Source organism: Capra hircus, chromosome 17 (assembly GCF_001704415.2).
Source record: "Capra hircus breed San Clemente chromosome 17, ASM170441v1, whole genome shotgun sequence".
Classification (NCBI taxonomy): Eukaryota; Metazoa; Chordata; class Mammalia; order Artiodactyla; family Bovidae; genus Capra; species Capra hircus.
In genome coordinates this window covers 27258928-27266485 of record NC_030824.1, presented here as the reverse complement: position 1 = coordinate 27266485, position 7558 = coordinate 27258928, and the positions used below count along the sequence as shown (strand labels likewise).

At 42.6% G+C, this 7558-nt stretch overlaps 1 protein-coding gene across 1 annotated transcript in view; it reads right to left on the bottom strand.

Moving 5' to 3' along the window:
* The window catches only part of ZNF605 (zinc finger protein 605), a 111254-nt gene continuing 104876 nt past the window's right edge, over window positions 1181-7558 (bottom strand). The window contains exon 4 of the transcript XR_001919402.1: window positions 1181-1835. The gene's annotated coding sequence lies outside the window, so the exon portion shown is untranslated. The remainder of the gene's footprint in view (window positions 1836-7558) is intronic.

The window sequence follows — 7558 nt, the reverse complement described above, 5'->3', positions numbered from 1 at the left end:
TTAAGAGTTTTCCTTCTTCTGCAATTTTCTGCAAGACTTTGAGCAGAACAGGTGCTAGCTTTTCTCTAAACTTTTGGTAGAATTTACCTGTGAAGCCATCTGGCCCTGGGCTTTTGTTTGTTGTAAGATTTTTTATTACAGTTTTGATTTCCATGCTTATGATTGGTCTATTCAGACTTTCTATTTCTTTCTTATTCAGTTTTGAAAGGTTAAATTTTTCTAAGAATTTTTCTACTTCTTCCAGGTTGTCCATTTTATTGGCATATAGTTGCTCATAGTAATCTCTTATGATCCTTTGTATTTCTGTGTTCTGTTGTAACTTCTCTTTTTTCATTTCTAATTTTATTGATTTGAGTCTTCTCCCTTTTTCCATGATGTGTCTGGCTAATGGTTTGTCAATTTTGTTTATCTTGTCAAAGAACAAGCTTTTAGTTTTATTGATCATTGCTATTGTTTCCTTTTCATTTATTTCTGCTCTGATCTTTATGATTTTTTTCCTTCTACTAATTTTGGAGGGGGGGGTTGTTCTTCTTTTTCTAGGTGTATGATGTTTCTCTTGTTTCTTGAGGTAGACTTGTATTGATATAAAATTCCCTCATAGCACTGCTTTTATTGCATCTCCCAAATTCTAGTTGTCATGTTTTCATTGTCATTTGTTTCTGGTATTTTTTTCTTATTTTTTTCAGTGACCTCTTTGTTATTCAGAAGTATATTGTTCAGCCTCCACGTGTTTGTGCTTTTAACAGGTATGTTTTCCCTATAGTTTACATCTAATCTTATAGCATTGTGATCAGAAAAGATGCTTGAAATGTTTTCAGTTTTTTTAATTTACCAGTGCTTGACTTGTGACCCAAGATGTGGTCTATCCTGGAGACTGCTTCATGTGCACTTGAGAAAAAATTGAAATCTTCTGTTTTTTAACGAACTGCCCTGTAGATATTAATTAGGTCCAACTGTCCAGTGTATCATTTAAAGCTTGTGTTTCCTTATTAATTTTCTGTCTAGATGATCTGCTCATTGGTGTGAGTGGGGGTGCTAAAATCCCCCAGTATTATTGTGCAACTGTCAATTTCTCCTTTAATAGTTGTTAGCATTTATGTCTTATGTGTTGAGGTGCTCCTATGTTGGGTGCATACATATTTATAATTGCTCTATCTTCTTGGATTGATCCTTTGATCATTATGTAGTGTCCTTCCTTGTCTCTTGGAACAGTCTTTAAAATCTATTTTTATCTGATATGAGTACAGTGATTCTCACTTTCTTTAGATTTCCATTTGCATGGTTACTTACACCATTCTATCTTCCAGCTCGCTTATCTGTTATTCTGTTATTGGTTCCCTCTAGTGTATTTTCATCTCAATTATTGTGCTGGTCATTGTTGATTGTCTATTTTTTATTTCTTCTAGGTCCTCATTAAACTTTTCTTGTATTTTCTCAGTGCATGGCTCCATTCTTTTTATCTGTGCCTCCATTTCATTTCTAAGCTTTTGGGTCATGTTTGCTGTCATTACTCTTAATTCTTTTTCAGGCAGACTTCTTATTTCCTCTTCATTTGTTTGGTTTTGTAGGGTTTTAGCATGTTCCTTCATCTGCTGCATATATCTCTGTCTTTTTATTTTTTTAATTCACTGTGTTTCAGGTCTCTTTTCTGCAGGCAGGAAGGTTGTAGTTCCTCTTATTTATGGAATCTTCCCCCTATGGGTGGGGTTGGACCAGTGCCTTGTGAAGGTTTCCTGGTTAGGGGGGCTTGTGCCTGTGCTCTGGTGGATGGGACTGGATCTTGTCCTTCTGAAGTGTAGTGCTGTGTCCAGTAGTGTTTTGGTGTATCTCACACACTTGCAAAGAGAAAAGGAAAAAAAGGATAAAAATAGGAATTATAAAAGAAGAGAGTAATCAAGCCAATAAACAAATCCACAAGTGAAAATGAGTACTAAAAACTAGACTAACAACAATACAAAATCAGAAACATGGGGGAAATGCAATATGACTAAAGAGTACTGTAAAATATGAAAAAATAAGTCAGGCTGGGGAGAGGGAGAGGTATGGCAGCCACAAGTGGGGTGTTTGGGGAGTGCCTGCTGCAGTTGAGGCCTGCAAGAAACTGCTACAGTCTGAACTGGGTAGTGCACTTTCCCAGAGGGATTGGCCCTGGGCATTGTGTCCCTCGCAGAGCCAAACTGCATAAGCTCCCAGGAATGTATGGGTCGTAACTTGTGCCTGCTCATGGCTTGGTGGGAGCTATTACCTCTGGGATCAAGACCACAGGGACAATCATTTGTCCCTTGCCTCAGGCACTCACCCTGGCTTTGGCAGTGGCCAGTCGGTTTGTGTTCCCCCTCTCTGCGATAGTAAACTTCGGTCATGTCTAGTTCTGCCTCCGAACTAGACTCTGAACCGGATAACTTTGGCTGGGGCTTTGGCCAGGCATATCTACCTCTAGGGTAGGGTAGTTCATTACTGTTGCTCGTCCCATCTATGGCATTCACAAAGGAGGGTTCCTATATTCTGCAAGTGTGGGAAGTTAAAGGGTCCCCATTGCAATGATCTCTCACCTCTCTGGGAGGCCTAGGCTTTTCCCTAGATTCTCTCAGCTGGGTCATACTAGCCCCTTCAGAGTATCTTCAAGGCAGTCAAGCCCGTACTCTTCCAGGTATCTGACCCCTAAAGCCTGAACCTCAACACCCAGCCCCCATGGAGGGCATGCAAGCTGCTTCTTGGCTGGGAAGTGCTGTTCAGCAATGATCTCTGTGGTGAATTCTTTCTGTATTGCCTTCTAAGCACTTGTTTCTGCATTCCCCTCTGAGGTTTAGAAGGGGAACCCTCCATCCCCACTCATGAGGGGGTTTTCAAGTGTACGGAAATGTCTCCTGCTTGATGACTTCCTCCCTTGGGCACTGGTCCCCACCCTAAAATTCTTTGTCTCTATTTTTTATCTTTACTATTTGTTCTGCCTCATTCTGACGAGCTTGGCTTGCCTTTTTAGAAGTCTGGGATCTTCTGCCAGTGTTCAGAAAGTATTCTGTAGGAGTTGTTCCACATACAGATACATTTTTGATGTTGTTATGAGGACAAAGGTGATCTCCCTATCTTACTCCTCCACCGTTTTCAACAATTCCCCTCATCTTCAACAATTCCCCTCGTCTTCAACAATTCCCCTAGCACTTTTCTATGTATGGTAAGATGCAAGAGTCCGGACTCACTAAAATCATACCTTTGACATGCACCTCAGTTTTCTGGGGCCAGTGTTTTCACACCCTGAGTTTCCTCCAGGCTCATTGTGGGGAGTGGCTACAGCCTGATGCCTGCTAGATGGCAGATATTCTCTTCCTTCCTGAGTTCCCTCAGGGCTTACCAGCTCACCATCTGTGGTGGCTGCAATTGCTAATGACTGTGACATCCTTGGTTCACTTATATGGCAGGAAATATTCCATATCCCAGGGGTGTCAGTGAAAAAGAGAAGAGAATCCAAGACAACAGGATAGATTTTGCTTGGGTGTCTTGGAAATAGATAAGAAAGAAGTGGAAGCTAGTTTGGGGGAAAAAAACGATGAATTAACCTTTAATGTGAAATGCCTAAAAAATACAGTTCAAGATTAATATCTTTTAAGAAAGAGATGAAAATGTAAATTATGGCATCATAAGAATACAGTCAGTATGTGAGGCCCTGGGGTAATACCTATAGGAAGTACAGGGAATCTGCCTGAGGATAGGATCCTAGAACCAAGCAGAAGAAAACTGCCAGGGAAGGGGACCATGAAGATCAGAGAGGAGGTAGATCTGTATCAGAAAACAGTGGGTTTAGGGAGAAATTCTTCAGGTGGGATTTGGAAGTGAGGCTTGTGTGGATTCTCCTCCACAGCATTCCTCCAAATGGCCTTCCCTCCTCTTGCTGCTCAGGAGCCTCAGCTCTCCTGCACTGCAAGCTCCTTCCCTGAAGCTCACAGCAGCCTCACCCAGCAGCCGATCACACACCTAAAAGCTCTCCACCCTTCTCTTGGCAGTTTAACATTCTTAATTATTGTTTAAAATTTCAACCTTAAAAGTATCTTTATATTTATATTATATATATTATAATATACATTTATTTATTGGGCTTCCCTAGTGGGCTAGATGGTAAAGAATCCACCTGCAATGCAGGAGATCCAGGTTCAATCCCTGGGTTGGGAAGATCCCCTGGAGGAGGGCATGGCAACCCTCTATAGTATTCTTGCCTGGAAAATTCCATGGACTGAGGAGCCTGGTGTCCATATATTATATATTTTATACATATTTGTGTGTGTATATATATACATACATATATATATATAATGTCACCCTCTACTCATGTTCCTAACTCGCCTTATTCTGTGCTACTTTTCCCAATGATATTTAATATGTTCTAGGGGCCATATAATTTTTTGTTGTTTCTGTTTACTATTTATTAAGTGTTAGGTAGGTAGAACAGGGAAAAGGAGTCCAAAATGGCAGTGGCTACAAGACAAGGAAGGGAAAAGCCCACGAAAATGAAACAAAAGAAGGTCCGAGGACCGGAGTGAGGACCTCAGGTAAAACAAAGAACACTCCTGGCTGGCCCAATTTACATAGGACAGGCCCAGGGAGAGAGAAACATATAAATAGAGGAGCCAAAGGTAGCTCTCTCTCTCTCTCTCCCGCGCACTGGGGCGCTCTTCTCCTCGAAGATGGATTTTCCTGCTATCTTCTAAATAAAATAGAGCTGTAACACTGAGCTGTAACACTGATTTGTCTAAGAGCTATAACATGGTCCATTCGAGACCTGAGAGCTGTGACATGCTGAGGGGGCTTTAATGTCCGTCACTCCAAATCTTTGTTGTGACGAGACAAAGAATCGAGGAACATACACTCACGTGACATTAAGTAAATGTATTACTATATCTCTCCCTTACAAGAGCAGGAGTTTTAATATTTTTTTCACTGATACACTGCTAGAGTTAGAAGAGTGCTGAGTGTGGACCAGATGCTCAATAAATCCATGTTAAATTAGTAAAGAAACAGATGCATTTTCCGAAGCCATTTCTAGTGGTGGCTGTCCCCTCCTCCCCAGGGCCTGCCACTCCTCATTGTCTCTTCCAGACCATTCTATCTCCTCCATGATAAAATCACCACATTCTCCTGCTGCCACCATCTATCTCCCATACCTCAGGGCATCCAGATCCTACCTACCCTTCCATAAATCTGTCTCCCTTGATTTTAGCTCCTGGCTCACTGGCAGCCTCTTCAACCCTACCTGTCATAAATCTTGATTTCAACAACCACATATGTGATGGTTGTTGTTGTTTAGTTGCTAAGTTGTCTCTAACCCTTTTGCAACCCCATGGACTATAACCCACCAGGCTCCTCTGTCCAGGGGGATTTCCCAGGCAAAAACACTGGAGTGGGTTCCCATTTCCTTCTCCAAGAGATCTTCCCCACCCAGGGATCAAACCCACATTTCCTGCATTGGAGGTAAATTCTTTGCTACTGAGCCACCAGGGAAGCCCATATGATGGTTGAAAGAAAGTGAAAGTGAAGTCGCTCAGTCGTGTCCGACTCTTTGTGACCCCATGGACTGTAGCCCACCAGGCTCCTCCTTCCATGGGATTTTCCAGGCAAGAGTACTGGAGTGGGTTGTCATTTCCTTCTCCAGGGGATCTTCCCAACCCAGGGATAGAACCTAGTTCTCCCTCATTCCAGGCAGACGCTTTAACCTCTGAGCCACCAGGGTTGGAACCCTTCAAAGAAGCTTTTCAGTTCTTAGTTTTTGATTGTCCTCTACTCCACCTCAATCAATAATTTCCATGGTCACATCCTTAAATATTTTCATTTCCTAGGACTGATACAGCAAGGTACCACAGCCTGAGTGGAGTAAACAGAATAACTTCCCTTTATCACAGCCCGGAGTCTGAGATTGAGGCATCACAGTTGGCTCCTACCTTGGGCCATGAGGGAAAGACCTGCTTCAGGCCTCTCTCCGCAGTGTGCAGATGGCTATCTTCCCCCTGAATCTTCATGTCATCTTCCCTCTATTCCTTTCTGTGTTCAAAGTTCTTCTGAGGATACCAGTCAAATTAGATTAGGTCCAACCTAATGGCCACATTCTTAAAAACTGTTTGCCTCTTTAAACATCTGTCTCCCAATATGGCCACATCCTGAGCTACTGGATATGAGGGCTTTAACATACAAACATTGAACCCAGAACAAAGATTACCCTAACTTTGTTGCCCCTCAGATGGATAACTCCTGTTTGCTCCCCTATATCAGCGCCCTCTTCTCTACACTGGGCCATGTCCCATGTGGACTGCATTGAAAAGCTCCCTTGTCCCCTACCTTCCTGATGGATTAGGACAATGGAAGTTGTTGTAGGAAGCTGGGGGCAGGAGGAGGGTGGAGCCAGACCCCTGTAGCCCCAGGTCCCTTCCATCACAGCAGATGACCAGCTCCCTGTGGCTACCTTCTCCAACTTCCAGTTTCTCCATTGTAATTATGCACTGGTGATCCCAGGTCATCCTAAACTATTTCATTTCAGCACTCCCTTGCTGTTGGGTCTTGGAAAGTCTACCTAGCTTTTCTGAGCTTCAGTGTTCTTTTCTGTTGTTGTTGTTTCACTTAAATGTTACTTTACATATGTTTACTAGAAAGTAATGATGTCACATGCTGTGCTCAGTCACTTCAATCGTGTCCAACTCTTCATGACCCTGTGGACAGTAGCCCACTAGGCTCCTCTGTCCATGAGATTCTTCAGGCAAAAATACTGGAGTGGGTTGCCATGCCCTCCTCCAGGGAATCTTCCCCACCCAGAGACTGAACCCATGTCTCTTGGATCTCCAGCATTGCGGGTAGATTCTTTACTGTTGAGCCACTGGGGAAGCCCTAATGATGTCATATATCTATAAATTACAAATATGAGCCTCAGTGTCCTTATATTTAACTCAAGAATGGCAGTAACTACTGCCTGCAGTGCATGAAACACATACTATCTGCAGGCATAAATTACCTTCAAGGATGGGATGGTGAAAGATTTTGTCATATATTTTTAATGTCCTCGTGAATGTTCAGAAAAGAGAATCTCTTTTGGATCAAATTCTTATCTTACTCCTCTGAGATGTCTGCTCACCCAAAGTCTCCCTGGGGCTCCTGTCTCCGTCCTTGTAGGGTCCAATTTTAGCAAGAATCCCACTAGGTCAGTTCAGTCAGAACCATCCACTGTTGATATCTGACCACCCTAAATGTCAGATCAAATTCCTCATCCCCACCCTGGTCCCCACAGCTGGTCACTCTGACCCACCTTCCACAGAAATCCTTTCAAGTTGGTTCATCCCCCCAAATTTCCTGCTTCCTCTTAGTGATTTCCTAATCACTACCCCTCCCCCTGTGTCCTGGCTATGAATTTCTACTTTTCTTTATTCAGAAGCTGAGCCTGCTGTCTAGTTCAGGAGCCTCTCTTGAATAAAGTCTTCTTTACTCTCTTTACTAAATGTCATAGAAAAATTTTCTTTATGTTCAAACAAGCCAGCTTACTGTAGTTATGGTTATCTAGACTAAAGTGAGAATTTTTTATCAG